The following is an 8080-nucleotide window of genomic DNA, read 5'->3' as shown; positions in this document are numbered from 1 at the left end:
AAAGTTAATAAAAAAATTGAAAGGAAAGGATCGATATCTGTAGTATCTCGGACGGGGAGGCCTTGTGTGACCTTGCGTGACGACCGTGACCTGATGTTGACACGTCGCGCAGTTTTGGCGCCTTCGGCCGGGCACAGTGCAGTGTCGAATGGTGAATGCGAGACTTTGCAAAACGACGAGACTAATATCTTTTCTGCGAGCCCGAGAGCTTTTTAGCCTTGCAAAAAAAATCAGGACTCCGACAAGGCGTCAAAGAAAAATTCGAGACGACGAGACCCCTGAAATTTGGCTAAAATTTTGCGAGACACGCATTTTTGAAGGACCATGCATTCACCTCCCGAGCAGTGAGCTGAGGACAAACTGAGCAACTAAAAAGGTGAGCTTATTAAATTTGTTCATACTTCAGCTATAAATGCGTTTTGGGAAACTTAAAATGTAAGAATTTTCTAAGACGGATAACTCAAACTCAAATATGTTACAGTTTCTTTCGTGCATGCTTGTAATTGTAAGCTTTATTAGCTTACCACCACAAAGCTTCAGAAAGCTTGCGACCAAAGTGGTCTCAATACGTCAACGGCTACAATTTTTTGTTTGTCGCCCGAGAGTCGCGGCCTAATCTAAAGAATAATCGTTTAATCACATTTGATAAGCTTGTTTCGATCGCTCTGGACGATTTATGGTAGTTCTGAGTATGGCTCGTCTTCGTAGACCTTCGTAGATGGCGGTATTTTTTGTAAAATTTACAAATGTTCGCTGTGACTACAACACGGAATATCAGATTCTTAGCAACTTTTAGTGCATGTTTCTAAACTTTTTTCAGGCTTTCGTTAAAGTTTTCATGTTACGTTTGTTCTATAAAAATAAGGTTAAGGGAATTTCTGGCGGACGTGGGAGCTGTGAGCAAAAAGGAAAGTCACCAAAGAAATACAACACAAGAATATTTTGAAAGGATTCTTTAAGAAGAAACTATTACTATAATTAAGCTTCCAAAAGGCTGCTTCCAAATTAAATCGCAAGTCACCTCTAAAGGACGCGAAAATGCTTGAGAATTTAATGGCAAGGTCACTTGGACTAAGAACTTAACAACGGTTAGATATTATTTTAAACAGTGTTCAAAATGTTGCTAATACGTGCAATATTGAACATTATAGTCTTGTGTCTTGCTAGTTTTGGCTCGCCTGAGTTTACTATTGGTCATTTTCCTTCGCTTAGTTAATAATCGCTCTTCGTGTACATGTAGGTCTGTTTTTATTCGTTGTCGCAAGTAGTTTTTATAGTTCTGTTTCATTAGTCCAAGGTTACTGAAGTAACTAACCCAAACATGTCTGAGTTTTGGCTATATATAATTTGTATAGTCTTTCGCATTGTAAGTTAGTGGTGGTAGCAGTCAGCCAAAAAAATAACGAATTAGTTAGTCTCACAGCATCGACTCTATATAGCTAGAGCCAAGAGCCATTAGAGCCCCCTAACACTTTGTTAATATAATTTTTTGCACCCATTCCTCCTAATATAATGTTGAGCGGAATCCGTCTAAAAAACTGACCTGAGATGACTAAAAATTTATCGGTTTGCGGTCCGGAGGTGTTTAATACTAAGGTAGAATTTATGTGCTCAAGTACAACTTTAAGTAAGGTAATACTGCATACAACTGTACTCAAGTAAGCGTTTTACTTTTTCATGAACGTTTTATATATATGCTGTAAGCACATAAACCTGTTTAAAAAATATGTATAAGCTTAACAAATTAAAAAATATCCATTGTTCCCTATCGATAAATCAGTTTAATTAACTTCGACTAAGCCGAATCAAATCATAAGATAAGAAACTGATATTTCAAATTGAGAACGCAGTCGTCTAAAATCAGAAATAGTCTTCTCAGACATTATAAGAAAAATCCTTTACTTCAAATAATAGAAAATTTTTAAATTTTAATAAATTACTGCCTTCAAAAATAATTTTGCTGAAAAACTTTATATTTTATTAACTTGCCTGCAAATTGAAGCATTAACATGTCCTGTAACAGTAGTAAAGGTGTAGTAAGCTTAAATTCATAATTTAATCCTTATGGTAAATGTACCTGTTGGTTTTTAATGGTTTCATTACTGTCTTAACTATCAGACCGGCTAGTCATCAAAACCTACTTATATCAACACTGTTTGTTTGCCGTGTTTCATTATATTTAGTGATCGATTAACATTTATTAATGGTTCAGTAATAAATGGTCATTCGGTCAAACCGTGTAGCACGAACATTTTGCATGAGTTTTATTTTGTGGTTTGGTGTTTTTTTGTGGCTTGCGGTAACAAATTTTAGCGGTACGAGATGACAGAAATTTTCTTTTTTTTTGTGATTCTCTGATCAAGCAGCAGGGAAGCAGCACATATTTTTTATCTTATTGTCTGGTATATGTTAAAAATATTGCATGGCAGAGATATATGCCCTGAAAAATGGTGTTCCTTCACAGGGCCCTTTCCTGCCAATCTAATTGGTGCTGAATTGATGTGCACTTGGCTTTTGCTGTGCTTTGTTTGTGATATACAGACTACCCTATGTATTTAAGCTTGTTTTTTTCCTAATGGAAAATCATGTCATAATTATGCTGGTGACCTCCCATGTATATGGCCCAAGAGGCAGTACAAGTCTGTTAAAAGCAGAATGTTTTATTTGACTGAATTTTGAAAGGAGTTAATTGTTGCGGCAATTTATTTTGCTTCATGGATTCTCATTCTGCCAGAAGTCATGATCATTTTTGCGGATCAAGGTCAAACTGCACAAATTAAAACCAGCAAAATGTTCATGCTACACTGTGTGTACTATGTGAGTGTTTCACTTTACACTTGAATTGTTAATTACTTTATGTTTATGCAAATCCAGTCAGATCTTGGGGCCAAAGTGGTCATTTCTTGCCCTAAATCAGCCCCGGGGGAGTGAGGGGGAGAGATTCCAGCCTGCTGGCCATAGTTTCAACTCCCAGAAGGCTTTTTGGGCCAGCTATCTGACTGGATTTTGAAAAATATGCCCGCAGACTTTTCGGTCCAGTGCGGCCGCAGGCCGCATTGGACCTCCAACGCTGGTCAAAACTTGAGGGGGCTACGCGTCAAGACTTATGCCCAGACCTGGCCCAGGGACAGAGCTTTTAGCTAGTGGCTGGCTGGGGGCTGGCTTTGAAAAGCAACGGGGGAGGGGTTGGGCTAGATTTGGTACAATGAGTGTTTTACTTTACTCTTTCTTGCATGTTTTAGTGTTGCACCCTGTCTGTTGGCTAAGCTGCTTTCCTCGGCGGGATGCAAGCCTTTGGAATGAGGGCCACCCCCTGAGGGAGCAGAGGTCTGGCAGTGCTCGTCCAGTTGCAATTGGCCGGCCAGGGTGGTGCCCTGGGGAAGTGTGCCCAGCAGACCAGCTCGGAGCTCTTTGCCGGTATGTTTATGCAAATCCAGTCAGATATATATATATATAAGTATAAGTATATATATATATATATATATATAATTTTCCACACGCATCTTTTGTGTGTATAGGTCTTGCTTCAAGTTCAAGTAAAAATTAACACAAATGAAATTATGACACACTTTTTACGATCACCTATATTTCGGCCGGTTTACCGGCCTTCCTCAGGGTGAATAACTGAAAAACGCGTTACACGCCATTCTACAAGTAACGTTACAAATTTAAACTATATACAGAGCACGCGCTAAATACACAGTAACGGCTACAAATTTGAATTAAGCAATTTGCGCGCGCTAACCTTAAACCCGCGCGAAAACATTGAGCTCGCGCACATATAGAGAGTTAATTATAAAGAAATTCACTAAAAAGAATTCTAATTACGTAAACGTTCTCCGCGATTCTGGCTGTAGAAGAAGTCGCTCTCATTGAGACCGCTGGGTCTCAAGGAGCGAAGCCGATACGCCCACTGTCCTTCCTTGTCTATTAGATTTTCCTTTCTGTTTACCCTATCTATCAGTTGTACATTGAGATCTTGTAGTCCCTGATGTCCGTCGCTAAAAAAAATGTTTATAAATAAGGTCATCGGTTTCCTTATTGACAGGTGACATCTTGGAGTGAGCTTTAAGCCGGCTCTTATGATTATTAAACCTTAGCCTAAACTTAGTGGTAGTGGAGCCGACATACTGCAAACCACAAACCTTGCAATTAATTAGATACACAACATTTCTAGCATTACAATCCAACTGGTGATTAATGGTGTAACTTGCACCAGTAACATTACTCGAGAATCTGTCCCCCTCAACAAGATAATTACAAACGTCACACCTATTACTGGAACATTTATGAGTTCCGCGGTTACCAGGAGTTTCTTCCGCTCGTACAGATCTTAATTGTGCATGCACCAGGTAATCCCTTAGACTCTTAGGTCTTCTGAAAGCCACCATTGGATTCTCCTTAACTGCTTTTCGGCACTTTTCGGAACAGTGTAGCAGCGGTTGCAGTTCCTTCAGCATAGCCCCAATATTTGGGAGGCTAGGGTGATATGTCACCACCATGGGGACTCGGGAACTCTTGGTTTGTTGCCTTGGTGTCAATGCCTCCTCCCGAGTTTTGGACTGTGCATTTCGAATTTGTTGTTTGACAAACTTTTCCTGATATCCTCTCTTCACCAAATATTTTGCCAGTTTATCACATCTTTGATAAAATGCTTCATCGGTGGAGCATATCCGCCTTAACCTCAATGCTTGGGCATATGGGATGCTCTGTTTGCATCCTCTTGGATGACAGGAGGTGGAGAATAGATATTGATGCTTATCCGTCGGCTTTGTGTATAAGTCTGTATCAATCTTGCCTCTATTATTTATGACTTGTACGTCCAAATAGTTCACTCGTTCTCTTGACCAATTCCACGTAAACTTGATGGTTTCATGCGCTGCATTGATGTAATGAAGAAAATCCCTAAGATCACTTTCACTTCCTAACCAAACCATAAAAATATCATCAATGTATCTAAAACATTCACAAACACAATAACACTTATTACACGAAAAGAAACTACGTAAAATATTACTTACATTAACAACAAACAAGAAAGAAAAAATAAATAAATAAATAAAAGGGCGACTCCTCTGCCTAAAAAGGTTTCCTTTTGCCTATTGTTACATTAGTTCATTATATTTTTTTAACAAATATTATACGCGATAGCTACTTCATAGAGATCAGTTTGATTAACAGCAGTTACTAATAATTAATATTTAATCCTAAATGTTATTTATAGTTAATAGTTGATTATAATTGATAATAATTGGTGCAGAAAGATATCCTAGATAAGTAGTATAGAACAAAAAATGTATATCTATCTCGCAAATGCACTTTGGCCTTGGTTCGCTTAAAGAAGGTTAATATACGAGAGAGTTTTTTTTGGCACAAGAGACTACGTAATGTCGAGAAGTGGAAGTAATAGATTCCATTTCTTACAGGTAGTATCTAGGTTGTTGGACTCTACATGAAACTGCGATTTAAGGGACACAAGAAAAGTTGTTAAAACCGGGATCTTCTTGTTGACTCTGCAGCTCCATATATAATGTCTTGCCAGAAGAAAGCAGACATTTAATTGCAGTGAAAACTTGGTGGTGTCTGGTCTCAGACCCAGATATATGGCGGCGTCTTTTGGATAGTCTATCGTTATTAGATTAACCTGTTTAAGTTTTTCAGTCAAAGTTTCCCAAAAGGTTGCTACGATTGTGCAGTTCCAGAACAGGTGGATCAGGTTTTCGGGATGGTTGGTACAAAAAGAGCAGTTTGGGTCCTGCTTTATATCAATTTTTGTTAGGAAAAGGTTCGTTGGTAAAATACGGTGAAGAAATCTGAATTGGAAGTTTACGAGTTTTGTGCTTTTTTTGCAACTAGCTGCCAGACAATAGGCACTAGTCCAGTCAGCAGAACATCTTTCATCAGATTTTAATGCTGTCGTTCCATTTCTCTTGGCATCTTAAAGGTGCGGTTCTTTTGGAAGAGAGGAGCTTCTGGTATACAACTCTGTTCGCTTTATCGTTCTTAATAAAAGTCTCGGAGAAGGTATCGGGATTTTCTGTGCTACAAGGGTCTTTGCCAAGACAGTTAGTATTGTAATGGTGCCGAAGGGCAGAAATAAGGCCTAGATACTTTATAGGTTGTATTCGTATATTGTAAGTGCTGATAAGATCTGCAAGAGGAAGAAAACTGCGCGAGTCCGTCATTAACTGGCCTACCTTAGTAATTCCATGCAGGAAAAGATGTTTGTAGAAAACCGGTCTGTTTTCGATTCTAATTAGTGAATTATGCCATATGTGTTGTTCCAGAAATTGCTGCTCGGTTTTGATTTTGTCATCAAAGTTAGCCTCTGACCATATTTCTAAAATTTCTTGTGGAAAAGGGTCTTGGGCCGATATCGACTTTAAAATGTCACGTTTATGTAAGTTGCAACTGAAGACTAGTTTGCCGCCATACTTCCCAAGTTCAAGTTCAAAAAATTCTTTCCATTTTCCGCGGTTAGAGTCGTCAAGATATTTTTTAATCCAATTTTTGGTCCATTGGTAAAAGAAACAATGTCAACCATTTTTAATCCTCCGTTTTTATAGTCGTTTATCATGACACTTCGCTTAATCTTATCACCCTTATTGTCCCAAAGGAAGCTGTAGAAGAGATCGTTTACTTCTTTGATAATTTTATGATTTATCGCCAAAGGGGCTAGAATGTACGTAAGTTGAGATGCTGCTAGACTTTTGATTACTTGGATTTTGCCGAGTAACGTTAGCCGGCGATATTTCCAATTGCTTAAAATGTTTCTAATTTTGTCCGTTTTTTCCCTATAATTTATGTTTAATGTGATGCTAGGATCAGTAGAAAGCCAGACACCGAGGGCCTTAACTTTCTTTTCTGGCCATTTAAAGTTCTTCTCGGGAAAACGTTTTTCCTTATTTCCCACCATTGATCCAATCCATAGAGCTTCGGTCTTTTTGCTGTTAAGTCTGAGACCAGACATATACTTCCAAAAGTTTCGATCGTCCTAAGTGTGGCGGATAATGACTCCCTAGTGCCGTTAAGAATGAAGGTTGTGTCGTCTGCGTACTGGCTTATTTTGATTTCTGAGTTGTTTACATGTATTCCTTTTATGCTCTTGTTCGATCTGATTGCTTTAGCTAAGATTTCAGCAGATAATATAAATAGATAAGGCGAAAGAGGGCAACCTTGCCTAACGCCCCTTTGTATTCGGAAAAAACAGCTCCCCCAGCAATTGTTTAAGACACAGCTTTCGATGTTGTTATAAAATGTTTGGAACCAGCTTATCAGAGAAGGGCCAAACCCAAAATACATACTGGAGTGTGCGCTCAATAAAAGACCATTCAAGCGAGTCGAAGGCCTTTTCAAAATCTATAAAAAGCAATAGCCCTGGGATATTTTTTTGGGAAGCATGGTTAATGATGTTATCTATCAGTCTTATGTTTTCTCCAATAAATCGACCCTTTAGGAAACCCGTCTGGTCGTTGTTGATAAGTTTTTGGATAACAGATTTTATTCGATTTGCGATAGCTCTTGCGGCTATTTTGTAGTCGCAGTTAAGGAGAGTCAGTGGCCGCCAATTCTTAATTAAATGTGGTTCTGCGTCTTTTTTTGGTATGAGTTTAATGATTCCGCGTCTTTGTGTGATCGAAAGGCTTCCTTCATCATACGAATAGTTGAGAGCACTTATCAGAAGGGGAGACACGTCTTTCCAAAAAGTTTTGTAAAACTCAGCTGGGAGTCCGTCAGTTCCAGGGCTTTTGTCCCGATCCATGCTTTTTAGCGCTTTTAGACACTCTTGTTCTGTTAAATGTCCTTCGCAGCTCATTGCCTCATTGTGGTCCAGAACCGCGTCATTTTCTGATTGGAAAAAAGCGCTTTCTCGTGGTATCACATTTTCCTTTAGTTTTTTTTTTCACCTTCATTGTACCATTTAATTTTACATCTCAAGATTGCCCCTTGGGTACGTACTTTGATTATCTCTTCTAGCTCGCTTTTGAATAACTCAAGTTGTTGTGTTTTATTTGTTTTTTGCGTTTCGCTGACGGCAGCCGGCTGTTCCAGTTCTTTTTCTAGTAAGGAAATTTTTTCT

Source organism: Oculina patagonica, chromosome 9 (genome assembly GCF_052425735.1).
Source record: "Oculina patagonica isolate OP01 chromosome 9, crgOcupat, whole genome shotgun sequence".
Taxonomy (NCBI): domain Eukaryota; kingdom Metazoa; phylum Cnidaria; class Anthozoa; order Scleractinia; family Oculinidae; genus Oculina; species Oculina patagonica.
The sequence above is the reverse complement of the archived record's forward strand: the minus strand, read 5'-3'. Positions refer to the sequence as shown.